This window comes from Zonotrichia albicollis, chromosome 11 (assembly GCF_047830755.1).
Source record: "Zonotrichia albicollis isolate bZonAlb1 chromosome 11, bZonAlb1.hap1, whole genome shotgun sequence".
NCBI classification, from domain to species: Eukaryota; Metazoa; Chordata; class Aves; order Passeriformes; family Passerellidae; genus Zonotrichia; species Zonotrichia albicollis.
The window spans coordinates 20,314,935-20,333,720 of NC_133829.1; the positions used below are offsets into that span (position 1 = coordinate 20,314,935).

General features: G+C 43.9%; 1 long non-coding RNA gene across 3 annotated transcripts in view; it reads right to left on the minus strand.

Moving 5' to 3' along the window:
* Positions 1–18,786, minus strand: part of LOC141730595 (uncharacterized) — a 40,236-nt gene that overhangs the window by 8,259 nt on the left and 13,191 nt on the right. Inside the window, exons 2-3 of one of the 3 annotated variants that reach the window (XR_012582201.1) lie at positions 17,836–18,447; positions 1,656–16,988 (exon numbers count right to left, since the gene is read on the minus strand). The exons of 1 other annotated variant lie outside the window; for it this stretch is intronic. This is a non-coding gene — a long non-coding RNA (uncharacterized LOC141730595). Of the gene's footprint in view, positions 1–1,655; positions 18,448–18,786 lie in introns of those variants that run through there. One more of the 3 variants, XR_012582199.1, reaches the window with a different exon arrangement.

An 18,786-nucleotide genomic window follows, 5' to 3' on the forward strand; every position in this document is an offset into this window, starting at 1 on the left:
ACAGGCCCAATATGTCTTCCAGAAAACCTTTTTCCTTGGAAGCAGCCATAGCCTAAGGCACTGTTTACTGCCTAGGGTTAGGGTAACACGTAGGGTTAGGGTTTTAAAACCACAAAGCCTAGACATCCAGGCACATTGTAGCTGCAAAAGGCATCCCAAGGGTATCACAAAACTGGTCCAACGTGGCTTCTACCACAGCTTTTTCCTTGGAACCAGCCATAGCCTAAGTCGCTGTTTATTGCCTATGCTGCAGCAGCTATGTACAGCACGAATGAGACCGGGCCATCTGAGCCAGTGTCGTGAGCTGTTTATTCAGCTCATCAGTCTCACCACAATGGAAACAGGATGCTGACAGCTCTCTGATCCAAATGGAATGCCAAAGGGGTGTTACATTACAGGGTAGCATAAAGCCATCTCAGCCTAGGTTTCAGCCAATCACACATAGAGCAAAACATATTGACAAAAATGCTATCCAATCAAATGAAACACACGTAAAAGTAATTAACACAATAGGGACTTATTTTCTAATACAATGGCTCGTTCTTGAGAGACAAAGCACAGAGACTCATTCATACTAACCTTCCAAAGATATACATTAAATAACCTTGTTGCAATCTATTAGGACAGATTACCGAAGTCTATTGTGCTATTTCTCACGTCTGCTCTACTGCTTAGAAAACTTTTCGCTGTATTAGCAATGTTCACAAGTCTGCTGTCTGAGGCCTGCCTTTTTAACGACGTTCTCAAAACCCTCTAATTTTATGAATCCCAGCAATTCCCCCTCTCTGTTGACTCAGAAAGAAACTTTCATTTTCTTGTCGTTTACTACTTGCGTTTCATAGCTCTACTGTATAAATTTCTGCTTGCTATCTGCTGGAGGCCTATTCACGCTGATCTTAAGCATTGCTATGTTACAGCACAGCAACTTAATGCTGTGAAGGCTTAGTCTTTGAAAGAGATATGAATCACGTTTGACAATAGTTACAAGTCATTGTTCAAAAAACTCTGGTCGATTCTAAGGTCTTAATTCAAAATCTTCCTCCATGTCTACACCTTCGTCTACTACATTCGTGAGATTTCGAACACACTCTCTGTGCTTCTACTTCTTAATTCTCTCTCTCGTGTGACAAAAAACTTCTCGGACTGTTTTGTTCATCATTCGCCGTACACACTGAAGTATGCAGGGTGTTACTATCAATATCAATACCAGAACGCTCAATACATAAAGACCTATCTTGCGAAGTTGCCTTAGCCAAGGTGCAAAGCTCTGTTCTTGAAACAAATCAGCCAGCCAGGAGCCACCATCTTCTTTAATTTGAGCTGTCAGATCTTTCAGTTTTTGTATGCTTTTGTGAATGGATTCAGAATGATTGGACAAATTCATACAACACAATCCTTCAAATTCTTCACAACCATGTCCTTGTGCCAGTAAAAGAAAATCAATTGCTGCTCTATTTTGAAGAGTAGCATGTCTAACACTATCAACATCAGTTAACATATCACTAATTGCAGAGGATGTGGCATTAGCTTGTTTGCTCAGCCAGCATCCAACTTGATCTAATTGTTTCAATGCCACTGCTGAAGCCAATTGGGGTAAAAAAAAAACCTGCTGAAACTTTTCTGGCAGCATTCTAAGGCATAAAATCACTCTGACAGTTCTCCCCATAATGAGGGACAGCTCTAGTTCTCTTTTTTTTTTCTTTTTCATAACTGCTTGGGCAGTGGGGGCAATTACAATGAGCATCCCAATGCTACAAGGGCCACCTTCAAGGTGTGCTGGAATGCTTTGCCGAGCTCTGTCTCCACAAATGAACCAATACCCTTTCGGCAATTGCTGTGGATATTGATCAGCCTCAGAAAGCCCATCCCAACTGTTTGAAAAATTACACCAAAAGCTCAAATTCCTATATGCAAAATAATGGGGAGTAACATTGTACTTTGGGGGATCACCTTTTCGCCAGGCATGAGCTATGAAAGTAAAACAAAAATTCATGGTCAAAGAGCTAAGGATTTGTAATTCTTGAGGTTCAGATGCTGCCTTGGGAAGTTTTTTGGACCAAACGTTCCAATTCAATGAGGGATTGTTTCTATTGTCAATTCCACCTGGCCTACCATTGGATTGTTTTTTGACCAAAGGCAACTCTTTCACTGGTACACCAACCAGACCGGTTGAAAAAGGTTTTTCTGGTTCCGAGTTAGACAAACATATAGTATCTGAGCCGGCAGCCTTGGCTAAGGTCACCCAAACATTTGTTTTAGGTTGTTCTACAGGCAAATCTGCACGACAAAAAACAATTAAAATCCACCAATATGAACATACAACTTGAACTTGCTCCATCATTTTCATGAGCTAAGTTTTGGTAGAATCTTTACAGATATATCAATTTTAAAATTTTGTTCTCCACAAAAACAATAATCTAAGCTTTTGCCATAAATTAGCTCTCTTGAACAAACATTCAACATACAATTGGCACACTCATAAATAACGTTAACACAAAATCAGAGTTTGCAGGTTCCACTGATGCCCAAAGAACATCAGGCACAAGGAACGTCAGGCAAGACTTGGGATCTCTCTGTTTGGTTCACGTCTGCGTACTTGCTTCCTCGGTTCTGGGCTCATCAACAGGTTCTGAGGTGCGATATGTTTTTGGCAGGGACCCACTTAATTCTAGCACTTGTAGAGACAGAAGCATACTCTTTGCCCTACGTTATTAATCAAAAAGGATTTTCAATCTGTCTAGATTCAGGGTTTCTAATTAGAACAGGAGGATTTTCTTTCAGTTTTGCCTGTGTGTTATTTGAAAAGTGCCTAAAGATTGATGGATCAGGTTCTGCACTCGTACTGTTTAGAAAATTAAAAACATACAGAGCCTTGTTCAGCTTCATCTGTGGTGTGATCTTCATTCTCCCTCTCTGCTGTTCTAAAATGCGTTTTAGGGTTTGATGTGCTCTTTCAATAATTGGTTGGCTTGTGGGAGAGTGGGGAATACTAAAGATGTGCTGAACACCTCATTCATTTAGAAACATGGCTAATTTTTGAGATATGTATGCAGGACTATTGTCAGTTTTTACTTCTTGGGGTACACCTAATGAAGCAAAAGCTTGCAGGAAATGATGACAGGCATGATTGCTTGTTTCACTTTTGTGAAGGGAAGCAAAAATTGCACTAGAGAACATGTCTACTGAAACATGAATATTTTTGAATTTACTAAAGGAAGGGTATTTAGTGATGTCTGTTTGCTACAACTGCAGGCTTTGCAAGCTTCGGGGGTTGACCACTCCTGTAGAAGCAGGAGGTTGCACAAGCTGACAGTCAGGGCAAGTACTGATGATAGCTTTAGCTTGACTTTTAGAGATTTGTAACATTTGTACAAGTGCTTGTGCATTTTGGTGAAAAAAGGCATGACTCAATTTTGCTTGTTCAAAAATGTTTGGCAAAGTGTTTGAAATAACTATTGTCAGTTTGTCTGCTCTTGCATTTCTTTTTACTAAAAATCTAGGAAGCGAAGAGTGAGCCCTGATGTGAGAAACAAAATATGGATTAGTTCTATATTGCAAAGTTGTAAAAAGACATGAAAGCTAAAGACATAAAATTTCATTGCTAACATCTTTTAAAATTGACCTTTCTAATCTTTTAACCACGTTAGCAACATAAGCAGAATCTGTGATTAAATTAAAAGGTTGAGGGAAAAGCTGAAAAGCTCGAACTACAGCAGGAATGCAGCGATGAGCTTGTTGTCTTTGAAGAGTTGATGCCTCAGCTTGTTGTATCTTTGGATTTTTGTCGTAGAAATGTCAAATCTAGCGCTAGCATGGGTTTGCTGCATCTCTGTCTGCGTTGAAGCTGCGATGAGTAAATCATTCATGTAGTGTAGAATCTTGGATCTTGGAAACTTCTGTGAACTGAGGACAAAACTTGTACAACAAGACTGTGGGATCTCAGCACCTCAGGACTGAGGTGCCGAGTCACCGAGACCACCCTTGGGGGGCTCAGGAGTCCTGGAATGTTGCCAGAAGTGCCTGGTGGCTGGACTTTGATCCTACACAGGAGACGACACCTGTATGAGGATAGGAGGGTTTCACCGGGGTGAATGGTGAAGGGATTAGTTAGTTAGAGAGTGAAACACAGGGTTTAGGATTTCTGTACAGGGGGGTTTCGAGAAGTAAGATGGAGGAATTGGGGCGTGTCCTGTCCTTCTTCTTCTTCTTCTTCTTCTCCTCCATCTTCTGTGGTGATGGTGGCACTTTGAGATTGGTTGTTACTAAAAGTGCACCGGGCAATAAGGGTGAAAGGTATTGGGGAAAAATGATAAATATTGTATACGCAACTTTGGGTATAAAGATAGGTGACCGCCCGGAGGGGAGGGAAGTGTGCTCATGACTGGCTGCTGAGCAGACCTCTGTCGGGCCGAAAGAAAATCTTTTAGATAAACAATTAATAAACACAGAGACCGAGAAAAGAACTGAAGCCTCTTCTGTTCCTTTGAAACGCGGGCTGCCCAAGGCCACCCCGGGCCTTTCCAGGCCATCCAAATAGCCGAAAACCGGACACAAGACATTAGCAGATCATATACATCATGACAATCATATTTTATGACAGGTAGAAAGTTGTTTTGGTTGGAATGTTTGCACATGACAATCATTTTTTAACATGACTAGGTTCACAACAAACAAAGCAATGAGGCTTTTTGTCAGAGTCCAACTGCCAGTGCTAACAGCTTTTCAATTTTATCTATTCGTTGTGTCAAATTGTCTTCCAATGATTTCCCTAAAGCATTGACCTGTGAGTTTGCAGGATTTTGTGAACTTATAAGTCTGCTGCAAGCTGTTAACATCTGGGTAATGGTTGGAGGCTGATCAGGCAAAGTTAAAATAATTTTTCTACATTCGTCATTAGCATTTACATAAGCAAGGTTTTGAACAATATAGAAGCGAGGTTGTTCATCTGGACATTGCTTTTCGACTGCTTGAGTTAATCTGTCTAAAAAAGAACCATAGGATTCTGTTTCACCTTGTTTGATCAGTGGATAAGAATTTAAATGTGTGCTGGCTGGCTCAAGTGAAAACAAAGCTTTCTTTGCAGCATCTTTAATGTCTGCTAATACAGGCTGAGGCGGGTCTACTGCTTGATTTTCAGCACTATGGTAAGGTGAGTCACCTGCTAATTGAGCAACATCTAAATTTGCATAATCAGTATTTGCATATCTTTCAACTAGCTTATTAAGAAGTTTTTTCTGTTGTAATTCACATAACAGGTACTGTGAATTGGTTAAAATCAGAGAAGCTAAATTCTTACAATTAGCAGGGACTAAATCATAAGATTTAAAAGTATTTTTTAACACATTGTTAAAATAGAGAGAAAAGAATCTCCTTTCTTTCAAAGTTTGACGTAATTCTTTTATATCATAGTGATGTAAAACTAGGCTTAGTATAAGAGTTAGGGATAGGATTAGGGTTAGGTTTAGAGTTAGGGATACAGCTGGAGTTAGCATTTTGAAAGCACAAAGCCCAGAGTTCCAGGCACACTGCAGCTGCAAAAGACATCTCAAGGGGAGCAAAGAAATGACACAACATGGCTTCCACCACTGGAACCACCTTGGAACCAGCCTTAGCCCAAGACTGTGTTGACTGCCTAGCATTGGAGTTAGGGTTCTAGCTAGGGTTAGGGTTTTGAAACCACAAAGCCCAGAGCTCCAGGCACACTGCAGCTGCAAAAGGTATCCCAAGGGGATCACAAAACTGGCCCAACATGGCTTTCATCAAAGCTTTTTCTTTGGAAGCAACCATAGCCTAAGGCACTGTTTACTGCCTAGGGTTAGGGTAACACCTAGGGTTTGGGTTTTAAAACCACAAAGCCCAGAGCTCCAGGCGCACATGCAGATGCAAACGGCAGTCCAAGTTCAACACAAAACTGCCACAACATGGCTTTCATCACAGCTTTCCCTTGAACGAGACTCAGCCGAATGCAGCGTTTTGTGCCTAGCGTTCAGGTTAAGGTTCTAGCTAGGGTTAGGGTTTTGAAACCACAAAGCCCAGAGCTCCAGGAACACTGCAGCTGCAAAAGCCAGTCTAAGAGGAACACATGTTGCAAAACTGCAACAACATGTCTTCCACCACAGCTTTTTGCTTGGAACCAGACTTGACCTAAATCTGCCTTTTTTTCCCTAGGGTTAGGGTTCCAGCTAGTGTTAGGGCTTTGAATCCAGAGTTTCCCGTGCACTGTAGCTGCAAAAGGCATCCCTAGAGCAACACAATACTGCTGCACTTTGGCTTCCACCACTGCTTTTTCCTTGGAAGCAGCCTTAACGAAGGCTGTGTTTAGTGCCTTGAGTTAGGCAGAGTTGAATCCAGCTAGGGTTAGGAACCACAAAGCCCAGAGCTCCAGATACACTGAAGCTGCAGAAGACATGTCAAGGGGAGCAAAAAAATGACACAACATGGCTTCCACCACTGCTTTTCCTTGGAACCAGCCTTGGCCCAAGCTGCGTTGGGTGCTGAGTGTTAGGGTTAGGGTTCCAGCTAGGGTGAGGGTTTTGAAACCACAAAGCCCAGAGGTCCAGGCACACTGCAGCTGCCCAAGGGATCCCAAGAGGAGCACAAATCTACCAGAACATGGCTTGCACTGCAGCTTTTTCTTGGATACAGCCTTTGCCCAAGGCTGCGTTTAAGGCCCAAGGTTAGGTTTAGGGTGCCAACTAGGGTTGGAGATTTGAGCCCACAAAGGCCAGAGCTCCAGGCACACTGCAGATGCTAAGGACATCCTGAAAGAAATAGAAAACCACCACAACATAGCTTCCGTGAAAGAATTTTTCTTAGAAACAGCCTTAGCCCAATGCTACGTTTAGTGCCTTTTGTTTTGGTTAGGGTTCCAGCTAGGGTAAAGTTTCTGAAACCACAAAGCCCAGAGTTCCAGGCACACTGCAGCTGCAAAAGGTATCCCAAGAGGAGCACAAAAATGCCACAACATGGCTTGCACCTCAGCTTTTTCCCTGGAACCAGCCTTTGCCCCAGGCTCCATTTAAAGCCTTGGGTTAGGTTTAGGGTTCCAGCTACGGTTAGGGTTTTGAAACCACAAAGGCCAGAGCTCAAGGTACAGTGCAGCTGGAAAAGGCATCCCTAGAGGAACACAAAACTGCCACAACCTGGCTTTCACTACCGCTTTTTCCTTGGATACAGCCTGAGCCCAAGGCTATGTTTAAAGCCTATTTTTAGGGTTAGGGTTTCACGTAGGGTTAGGGTTTTGAACCCACAAATCCCAGAGCTCCAGGAACACTGCTGCTGCAAAAGATATCTCAAGGGGAGCAAAAAAATCACACAACATGACTTGCACCACTGATTTTCGTTGCATCCAGCCATGGCCAAATGTACTGTTTACTGCCTAGGTTTAGGGTTCCAGCTAGGGTTAGTGTTTTGAAACAACAAAGCCCGGAATTCCAGGCACACTGCAGCTCCCAAAGGCATCCCTAGAGGAACACAATACTGCCACAAAGTGGCCTTCACTACAGGTTTTCCTTGGAACTAGCCTTACTCCAGAGGTGCGTTTAAAACATAGGATTAGGGTTTTCAAACCACCAAGCCCCTAGCCACAGGCACACTGCTGTTGCAAAAGGCAACCCAAAGGGGAAGGAAAACTGGCGAAACATGGCTTCCACCACATCTTTTTCCTTGAAACCAGCCTTAGCCTAAAGCTGCCTTTAGTGTCTAGGGTTAGGATTCCAGCTAGGTTTAGGTTTTGAAACCAGAAAGCACAAAGCTCCAGGCACACTGCAGCTGCAAAAGGCAGCCCAAGGGCAACACAAAACTGCCACAACGTGGTTTCCATCACAGCTTTTTCCTTGGATCCAACCATAGTTTATGGCACTGTTTACTGCCTTGGGTTAGGGTTTCAGCTAGGTAAAGGGTTTGAAACCACAAAGCCCAGAGTTCCAGGCCCACTGTAGAAGCTAAGGACATCCCAAAATGAAAACAAAACTGCAACAACATGGCTTCCACCACACCTTTTTCCTTGGATCCAGCCATAGCCAAAGGCACTGTTTACTGTCTAGGGTTAGGTCACAGCTAGAGTTAGGGGTTTGATACCTCGTGTTATGAACAAAAATTCTGTTAATTTTTTTTGTGAGAAAAAGTTACAAAAAGGCAGCCAGATCACTGTCCCTGCCAAAGTTCTGTGTGTTTTGTTATTGTAGTCACGGGTTGTTGTAGCTAATTGCTCCTTTTGTATTAGCAGAGCCTTGCCCGAGGCTAAGGTGTACTTTTCCCAGAAGGGTGAAGAGACCTGAGAGGGTGGGGGGGGGTTATGCAAAGTGACTCCAGGACCAGCATGCTGTGGGAGAATATGGCTCCAAACGTACTGAGAAAACCCCAAAAACAACGAGCCACCTAAGAGTTGAGAGACTGGAGTGATATCTGGACATGAGGAGCCGAGTGCTGAGCCTGCAGAGATGCGGAACACCTTTGGAGTCCCTCTCTCCCTGACCATGGGAGTCGTCCCCGGCGGTGAGACCGAGCCGACTGGCCCGGGAGGGACAACATTGGACGGGAACACCACGCCTTAAAGGCTCCCACGAGGATGTGATTCCCCAGCTCTGCCCCTGGTGGACAGAGCTGTGCTTATCCTCCTCCTCTGAGTCGCCCTGGGGGACGCAACGGGGACTGCAGCCCCGCCGAGCTGCCCAATCCTGAGCTGATCACTTTTAATAAAGGCCTTAAAAAGGAGAAGAAGTCTCCTGGCCCTGTTTATTTCACCACATAGCCCAGAGATCAAGGCACACTGTAGTTTCAAAAGCCATCCCAAGAGTAGCACCCAACTGCCACAACATGGCTTCCACCACAGCTTTGTCCTTAGATATAGTTTTATTTCAAGGCTGCATTTAGTGCCTAGGGTTAGGGTTAGGGTTCCACCTAGAGTTAGGGTTTTGAAACCCCAAGGGCCAGAGCTCCAGGCCCACTGCAGCTGCAAAAGACATTTACCGGGGAGCAAAAAAATTTCACAACATGGCTTCCAGCACAACCTTTTCCTTGGATCCACCTTTAGCCTAAGGCACTGTTTACTGCCCAGTTGTTAGCGTTCTTGCTAGTGTTATGGCTTTGTCTTGGTTTTTAAAGACAGGACTCTACTAAGGAAGGCAGGAGTCTCCCCTGAGTTGGAGAATGTAAACCCTCCCCATTTCTCCGAATATATAAAAATTCCTAATTTAGGGGCTTTGTGGCAAAAAAATGGGAGCAGGAAATAACAGTTCTTTAATAGGGAAGAAAAAAAAGAATAAAAGGATAAAACAAACAATGCTGAACACTATAACAACACTGACAGAGTCAGAACCCAACCTGACACCCTGTGTGTCAGGGTGTTGGTAGCAGTCCAAATGGAAATGTGGCTACAGTCCTCCTGAAGTTTCAGGTGTGGTTCGGTTGGAGCAAGGGGTCATGTAGAGAAGGATGTATTCTTCCTCCAAAGATCCATTGGAAGGAGAGACAGCTGCCTTTCCTCTGGGGAATCCAGTGGAAAAAACCATGCTGGTGTCTCAAAACCTCTGGATTATATCTGGGTAAGAATGCTTGGCTCCTCCCTGTGGCCTTAGCATCTCACAATGGGATGTAGTTTTCAGACATGCAGTGACATTCAATAGCCTGTTATCAACAGATGTCCCTCCCGAGGGAGGAGTGATTGTTCTCACTCAAAGAGAGAGATAAAGCAAACTGCCCACTTAACAAAAGATAATCTGCCATACAGATGGTAATAGAAAACATCTTGCATTGCAGTCTGGAACATTATACACACCTTATTCATTTCGATCTGCATCACAAAGAAACCTTACACACAGCTCTCACTTAAGACTAGGTTTTCCTGTGGTACGCAAGGGCTTTCTCCATCTTTCTGCATTACCCACCAAGTGTAACAAGGTCCTTGAGCAAAAACAATCCCACGGATGGGTTTGTCTTTACTTGAGGTGGGAGTCATCCAAACAGTCTTTCCTAAATACCTTTCATGTGCGCAACAGGGACTTTATCTCCATCCACTGTGTGCAGGGGTTCAGACTGGGCAGGACCAGCTTGATTTATGGACCCTCTGGTGTTGACCATCCAGGTGGCATTTGCTAAGTTCATTTCCGAATTTCTAAAAGTCCCCTCCCCAGTGCCTTAAGAGTAGTTTTAAGTAGTCCATTGCACTGTTCAACTTTCCTGGTGCATGATAGAGGATATTTTCTATCCATTCAATACCATGTTCCCTGGCCCAGATGTTGATAAGGCCATTCTTAAAAGGAGTCCCGTTGTCTGACTCAGTTCTCTCAGGGGTGTCATGTCTCCACAGGATTTGCTTTTCAAGGCCCAGGATGGAGTTCTGGGCAGTGGCGTGAGGCACAGGGTAGGTTTCCAACCATCCAGTGGTTGCTTCCACCATGGTCAGCACACAGTGCTTGCCCTGGCATGTCTGGGGCAGTGTGATGTAGTCAATCTGCCAGGCCTCTCCATACTTGGACCACCACCCACCGCACCAGAGGGGCTTCACTTGCTTGGCCTGCTTGATGGCAGCTCATGTCTCACAGTCATGGATGACCTGAGAAATATTGTCCATGGTTAAATCCACCCCTCAGTCTCGTGCCCAATTAGAGGTGGCATCTCTACCTTGATGACCTGAGGCATCACGGGCCCATCGAGCTAGGAACAACTCCCCTTATGTTGCCAATCTAAGTCTACCTTCGACACCTCTATTTTTGCTGCCTGATCTACCTGCTCGTTGTTTCGGTGTTCCTCATCAGCCCAACTCTTGAGGACATGGGCATCTACATGGCAGACTTTCACAGGTAGCTTCTCCAACCGAGCGGCAATGTCTTTCCATTCATCAGCAGTCCAGATTGGTTTTCCCCTATGCTGCCAGTTGGCCTTTTTCCACCTAGCCCCAAAGAGCATTGGCTACCATCCATGAATCAGTATAAAGGTAAAGCTTTGGCCATTTCTCTCTCTCAGCAATGTCCAGGGCCAGCTGAACAGCTTTGAGTTCCGCAAGTTGACTTGATCCACCTTCCCCTTCGGTAGCTTGTGCAACCTGTCATGTGGGGCTCCATACAGCTGCTTTCCACTTCCGGTTCATTCCTACGATGCGACAGGAACTGTCAGTGAAAAGCTCGTAGCGTGTTTCCTCTGCTGGTAGATGGTTGTATGGAGGAGCCTCTTCAGCACGTGTCACTGGTTCTTGTTCCTCTTCATCTGTGAGACCAAAATTCTCACCTTCCGGCCAGTTTGTAATTATCTCCAAAATCCCAGTGCGATTCAGGTTTCCAATACGGACACGCTGTGTGATAAGAGCAATCCATTTACTCCATGTAGTGTCAGTGGCATAGTGGGTGGTAGGAACCTTTCCTTTAAACATCCAACCCAGCACTGGTAGTCGGGGTGCCAAGAGGAGCTGTTCTTCGTTGCCAATCACCTCTGAGGCAGCCTGGACTCCTTCACAGGCACCTGAGATTTCCTTCTCTGTGGGAGTGTAGATGGCTTTGGACCCTCTGTAGCTTCGACTCCAAAATCCCAGTGGTTGGCCTTGAGTCTTCCCAGGCACCTTCTGCCAAAGGCTCCAGGACAAGCCATTGTTTCCGGCTGCAGAGTAGAGCACGTTCTTTACCTCTGGTACCATCCTGACTGTGCCAAGGGCAACCGCATGAGCGATCTCCTGCTTGATCTGGGCAAAAGCTTTTTGCTGCTCAGGACCCCAGTGGAGATTGTTCTTCTTGCGGGTGACCAGGTAAAGAGGACTCACAATTTGACTGTAATTGGGAATGCGCATCCTCCAAAAACCTATGGCACCCAGGAAAGCTTGTGTTTCCTTCTTGCTAGTTGGTGGAGACATTGCGGTGATTTTGTTGATGACCTCAGTAGGAATCTTACCACTTCACTCCCAGGAACTGGATCTCTCGGGCAGGTCCCTTGACTTTACTCTTCTTGATAGCGAAGCTGGCTTATAGCAGAATCCTGATGATTCTCTCTTTTCTCAAACACTTCCATTGCCATGTTCCCCCACACAATGATGTCGTCGATGTAGTGCAAGTGCTCTCGAGCCCTCACCCTTTTCCAGTGCAGTCTGGATCAGTCCATGGCAGATGGTGAGACTGTGCTTCCACCCCTGGGGCAGTTGGTTTCAGGTGTACTGCACGCCCCTCCAGGTGAAAGCAAACTGAGGCCTGCATTGTGCTGCCAGAGGAATGGAGAAAAATGCATTAGCAATGTCAGTGGTGGCGCACCACTTTGCTGCCTCAGACTTCAGCTTCTACTGGAGTTCCAGCATATCTGGCACAGCAGCGCTCAGTGGTGGAGCCACTTAATTCAAGCCACGATAGTCCACAGTCAATCTCCATTCTTTGTCAGAAAATCGCACAGGCCAGATGGGACTGTTGAAGTGAGTGGGTCTTGCTGACCACCCCTTGGCTCTCCAGCTCACGGATCATTTTGTAGATGGGGATCACGGCATCTCGATTCATCTGATACTGCTTGCTGTGCACTGTCAAGGTGGCAGTTGGCACTTGTTGCTCATCTGCATTCCGGAGACCTACTGCAGATGGGCATTTTGATAGTCCAGGCAAAGTGTTTAACTGCTTGATGTTTCCTGCCTCTACAGCAGCTATGCCAAAAGCCCATCTGAGTTCCTTTGGATCTTTGTAATAGCTGTTGCAAAGGAAATCTATGCCCAGAATACACGGGGCCTCTGGGCCAGTCACAATAGGATGTTTTTTTCACTCTTTCCCAGTCAGGCTCACCTCGGCTTCCAACAGGGTCAATTGCTGTGATCCCCCTGTCACCCCGGCAATGGAAACAGATTCCGCCCCCACACGTCCCGATGGTATCAGGGCACACTGCTCACCAATATCAACTAAGGCATCGTACTTTTGTGGTTCTGATATGCCAGGCCATCGGATCCACACCGCCCAGAAAATCTGGTTTTCCCGTGCCTCTCCCTGGCTAGAGGCGGGGGCCCTCTAACCCTGGTTACTATTTGTTTCTGGGCATACATGGTAGAGGTACCTTCCAGGGGATCTGACAGATCATACTCAGCAGCTCGGTCATGGGAGGTTGAGACTACCTTCACTTTACTGGAATTCCCATTATTAGTGTTTCCCTCCTTGAGTTGACACACCCGTGCTGCCAGGACAGAAGTGAGTTTCCCATCCCACCTTCCCATGTCTTCCCCATGGTCACGCAGAAAAAACCACAGGTCAGCGTGTGGGGTGTACCCCCTCTCTCTAGCTGGGGAATGTTGGACTCTGACTTTGGGGCTTGTGACTCGCACTGGTGCAATGTGGGAACTGTTCCTCCTCAACGCCTCTCTCATCTCCTCTCTGAGTTCTTGGACCACAGCAGAGACATGAGCCTGCATTGGGCCACTGATCATACTTTCATCATTTCTAAACTTGTTGGCAACAGAACCCACTGTGTCTTGGTTGGTGTCGGCATTAATCATTGCAATAAAGGTGGTGTATTGAGATGGCAGATTTTCCAGACTCCACAACATTTGTCCTTGTGTACCTAACATTGTCGGGGTCATTATCATGCTGTCCATCCCTCCCAAAGAGTACCTCCAATACTGCCACTTCTCTCAGCTGTTGGATCCCTTCCTCAAGAGTCTTCCAGCACTTTCTATGGTGCTGGTCCTGCATTCTTTCCCTGTGGCATGTTAGATTTTGGGGTAGGTGTCAGGGTACTTATCCAGGTTAGTTTCCCCTTCTCTCTAAATGCTAAATAGAACAGGCCTATCAGCAACACCAGCCACTCTATGATATCATTAATATTTAGAGTGGATCTGAACCCTTCAAAAACTGGTGGGGCAGACCCAAAGAGATGGTTAAAGGGTTGAGAGAAGATTTCGCCCAGTGTCATTTCCTTACAGCAGGTGCCATTATAAAAGTAACCCCAAAAACATACAGTTAGTGTGTGATAGCTGTGAATCCATGTGCCTGCTTTCCAGAGGAAGTTAAAAATCCATTAATTCCTCACCTTATTCACCCATAAAACAAACCGGATGACAGACACAGTAGCCTTGGTTATAGGACCCATGTTTAGATAAAGGCCTACAAATGGGAGAAATACAGCCACGATCAGGTGCCACCCAAACCAGGGCAAGCTGGACCACATGGTGTCGCTTAACGAGGTTTCTATAGCCACACACAAAAAATTAGATTACTCAAGAACTGTTATTCCCTTTTTGTTTCTATGCCCTCAAGCCCACATTGGGAGCCAAAATCTGTCTTGGTTTGGAAAAACAGGAGTCTGCTAAGGAAGGCAGGAGCCTCCCCTGAGTTGGAGAATGTAAACCCTTCCCACTCCTCCAAATTGCTATAAATTTTAAATTAAGGGGCTGTCAGGCAAAAAAATGGGAGCAGGAAGTAACAGTTCTTTAATAGGGAAGAGAAGAAAAAAAAAGGATAAAACAAACAATGCTGAACACTATAACAACACTGACAGAGTCAGAACCCAACCTGACACTCTGTGTGTCAGGGTGTTGGTAGCAGTCCAAATGGAAATGTGGCTGCAGTCCTCCTGAAGGGTCAGGTGGAGTTCTGTTGGAGCAAGGGGGTCCTGTAGAGAAGGATGTATTGTTCCTCTGAATATCCAGTGGAAGAAGAGACAGCCATACAGATGGTAATAGAAAACATCTTGCACTGCAATATGGAACAGGTTTTGAAACCACAAAGCCCAGAGCTCCAGGCACACTGTAGCTGCAAAAGGCATCCCAAGGGGAACACAAAAGTGATCAGGTGAAGAGTTTGCTCTGTAAAAGCTTAGTATGATGTCAAGAATGCTTTGTTGTGGATTACCATTGTTTGGGATAATTTATCCCTTATTCTCCATGTAGGTATAGGAAAAAATTAAGTAGTCACAAGGCTTTTGCAGCTGTTCTTGTATTTTGGGATAGTAAGGACTTAGGGTAGTAAACAAAACTGTGGTGGATTTTACTATTGACTTCATTGCTTTTTCATTTTGAAATAACTGCTTTGCATTTCAGCTTGCCCTTCAGTATAATGAGAAGAATAATATCTTACTTCCTGCCCAAAAGATGTTTAATTATGCCTGTGATGTCACGGACTTAAAATTGAAAAACATTGTGATTGAAAGGAAGTATTGGCATGCCTCAAGGTAACTGGAGTGAGCTGTTTCCTCCTCAGCTTCACTGTAATAGTAGAATTTTAATTAGCAGTTCCAAAACTTTGTCTTAGCATAGTCTGGTGACATATCTCAGTAGAGCAGTGTCCTAGGGTGACTTTATGATGCTTGTATCCCCAGTCATCTGTTAAGTTAATGCTGGATATTATATTCTCTGCCTTCAAGACTGGTTCTGAGAGCCAAGGTGGGGACAAGAAGAAGCACATAGTTTGTTATCAAAGGCTGCACTCACTCTTCTAAAAGCAACCCTGCTCCACATTCTGTGCTACACTATGTTGTCTGGGCACTGACGGAGCAGAACAGATTCTTCCTTTGCTTTTCAGTTGGTTTAGCTGGCTGAGGCAGACTTTTCCCTGGACTGTCTTTTTTTCTTTCCCTTTTCTTGGAACTGTTCAAACCTGCTCCAGACTGGGACCTGGGGAGCACTGGGAGCTTGCACTTTGTGGCCTATGGGGGTCTACTCTGGGCAGCAGCCTTTCTCAGTGCCAGAGGGATTGATAACAGAGCGAGCATCCACAGGTGAGACTTTCTGAATTTGTCGTCTCTTCAGAGTGGCAAATGAGTCTTGTCATCTGGTATTGTTCATTTTTTGTGCTGGAGAGTGCTTTGCCTGGTAAATAAACAGGTTTTTTCTACTTCTCTCCAAGGAAATTTTTCCCAAACCAGTTGAGGGGAGGGGCCATGTGGGTGGGCTTTCTTGGGGGGGGCCCCTTTAGAGGTTTTCTGCCAAATTTGCCCTCAACCAGGAGAAGCAGGATGTGCAGCTTAGAGAATTATGGAATCACTTTGGTTGGAAAAGACCTTTAAGAACATTGAGTCTAAATGTAATTAGCAAATACAACCATCAAGAAATGTTTTTCTGTCTGAAGAGAACATGGTTTATCTGGTAAGCTTTGCAAGTATTTCTGTCATCACAAGCATGCATGTCCAATGCAATAGATGGGAATATAGTTGTTGTTGTTGTTATATTTCTAGAGTCCCATACCTTCTCCTGGTGTTTTCTTACAGCTGCAGATCTTCACAGCACAGACTCCTTCTTCTGCATGTTTTTCCTTCTTAGCCAGGGCTCCTTCCAGGCTCTCCCTGACTGGCCAACCCACCCCCTTTTATCCCAGCTACCTTCACTAGCCACAGCTGCAGCCCAATGAAGGACATTGCAGCTGCAACCCATCAAGATCAACTGGGACCTGCTGGGGCAAGGCCTATATACAGATATTCTAGTACTATACAGATATTTTACTAGGACTTAGAGGAACAGGTTTTACATAGACATATTTACATATTCTGTAATACAGATATTTTACTGGGACTCAAAGGCCACCTCTACTATATATAGTAAGAAACCTGTGCAAATCAACAGAATGATTCTCAGGATAGGATATTGGCATGTTTCATCCTTCTTCCTGACTTTTTCAAATTAATTATTTTTATAAAGTAATATTGGAATTGTTACTCTTTTGACAGTTCTTAGTGTATTACTGACATTTTTGGCATATGAATGCTGAATGGGTTAATTCACCTAGTTTTTCAGATAAAGACCAAGATTTATTGTTGCTTAAGGCGGAGGCAGAAATATTTAAATCCTCCTGCCTTCTTCTTATACCTAATTTCTATTACAAAATCAGTGAACAATCTTGTCCCTTAAGGTCCAGCTAGCTCAGTTTATACCGACAGGGTGACATTAGTAGGGCTCACGTACGGGATGCTGCACACAGAAGCCCTCAGTGTGCAGCTCTAGCAGACAGTAATTCCATACAGCTGGACAATCCCAGTGCTGACTTTGGATCACCAGAAGAGTAGAACTAGAGAGATTTGATGGAGAGCTCTCTGGAGGAAGTGGCCTGAAGAAGACAGCAGAAATCCCATCTGTGTGTTTGTACAAATAATTTGAATGCCATTTACAGGAAAAGATCTTCAAATTGATCTAGCTTTTTCTGCAGATTATTTGTCAACTATATGCATTACATGGTCAGGTTCACTGAGCATTTGAAATACAGCTGTGTTTAAGTGGATTGATTCAGGGTTGGGAAGCAGTGAAATAAAGCTTTTCAGGAATACCTGACATCCAAGTCCTGTAGAAATTTATCTATTTTTAATGTCCAGATGCTTTTAAAATAATGGGTGACGATTTAGCTACCTAATAGTTTTAATCGCAAATACAAAGAAAATTTTAAACTCACATCTTTTATAGCTTGAATATTTTTCTTCATTTATTTCCTGGTTTCCAATTCAGTTATAAAAATCATATGATTAGGTAATGAGAACTCATGCTGTATAAAAATATTTCATGCTATACTTCCAAGTCAAGGCCATGTTTGTCCTGGAACTGTTTATAAAAAAATTCTATCTGGATTTGCTCTTCCTCACACTCATTATTATATGAAAACCATTTAAATCTTATATTTTGACTTTACATGGTGCAATTACATTCAGAAATTCAAGTCTCTATTGTTAGATTGTTTACATGGCTTTCTGGCACTTCTAGCTTCCCAAAACCACTCTTTGCAGCTATATATTTTTGCAGTAAGGCATCATAGGGGTCTGTGAGAAGTTTTAATGTGAAGCAGAACTAACATGCAAAATACACATGACATATTTCACTTCAGAAAGTTGCAGTTTGCTTAGACGGAATGAAATATGAAATAAATAAACTTAACACAATATTTTAAAATCTTGGATATCTATTACCTGAACTTTGAGTCAGTTTGCAGGACAGGACTCTGCAGAAATGCAAACGTGAAGTCCGAGGAATAGAGCAGAAGGTGTATTGGGCAGGGGTACAGAAGATTGCTCTGAAGGGTGATGTAAGCAAGATTGCATCCTATAAAGATAGCAGCTGCTTCTGCTGGTGCCAACATGGAGAATTTGCGCTACCAGCCTAGTTTTCTGGGGACATTTGATCTGTACACTCTTGAGGGCTTGCAGATGTGAATGAATCTGTTCTTTGATCTTTTTTTTTCTTTTGAATGTCTATGACCTGATTTGCTATTGTGTACTGTACCGTATCATTTTATAAACAGGCATGATTCAACTGTTTGAAAGCTGTAGTTGAAAGTGAGGTTGCAATTATGAGTCGGCTTTCAAAAGAATTAATTTTCTGCTTTAAGCAAAATATCAATAGAAACATTCAATCCACTCCTATGATACAGATTCCTTTTGAATTTACAGGGTAATTTGCATTAGTGATGGTACTGCATGTGCAATAAATACAACTTGCTTGGTTTCTAATGATGATAATAGTCCTCTTTGTATTACTGTAAGGATTGAATCCACCATCATTATTTTCCTGTTCTTATTGTGCTGTAAAGGAAAAATAGTTTTGCATTAACCAAGGAGTAAAATGCATGCATTTTAGCATCATTCTTGCAGGTAGTCCTCAATTCTGAAAATACCTCTCAGAAGCTGCATCAAATGGGAAAGCTAGACAGATAGCCGAATGCAGAACCTGCCATTTAGGATTGAGTACAAAATAAAAACCAAGAAATTCTTCATGGATGCTGCATAAGTATAAAGACGCCATTATTTAAAGGTGAAAAATAGTCAATGGGAAATTTGTTTGTTGAGTTAAAGCTATGCTAATCAGGTGACTACAGTGTCAAGTTTGCTACAAGGCTTTTTTGTAATTAACATCATTCCCAG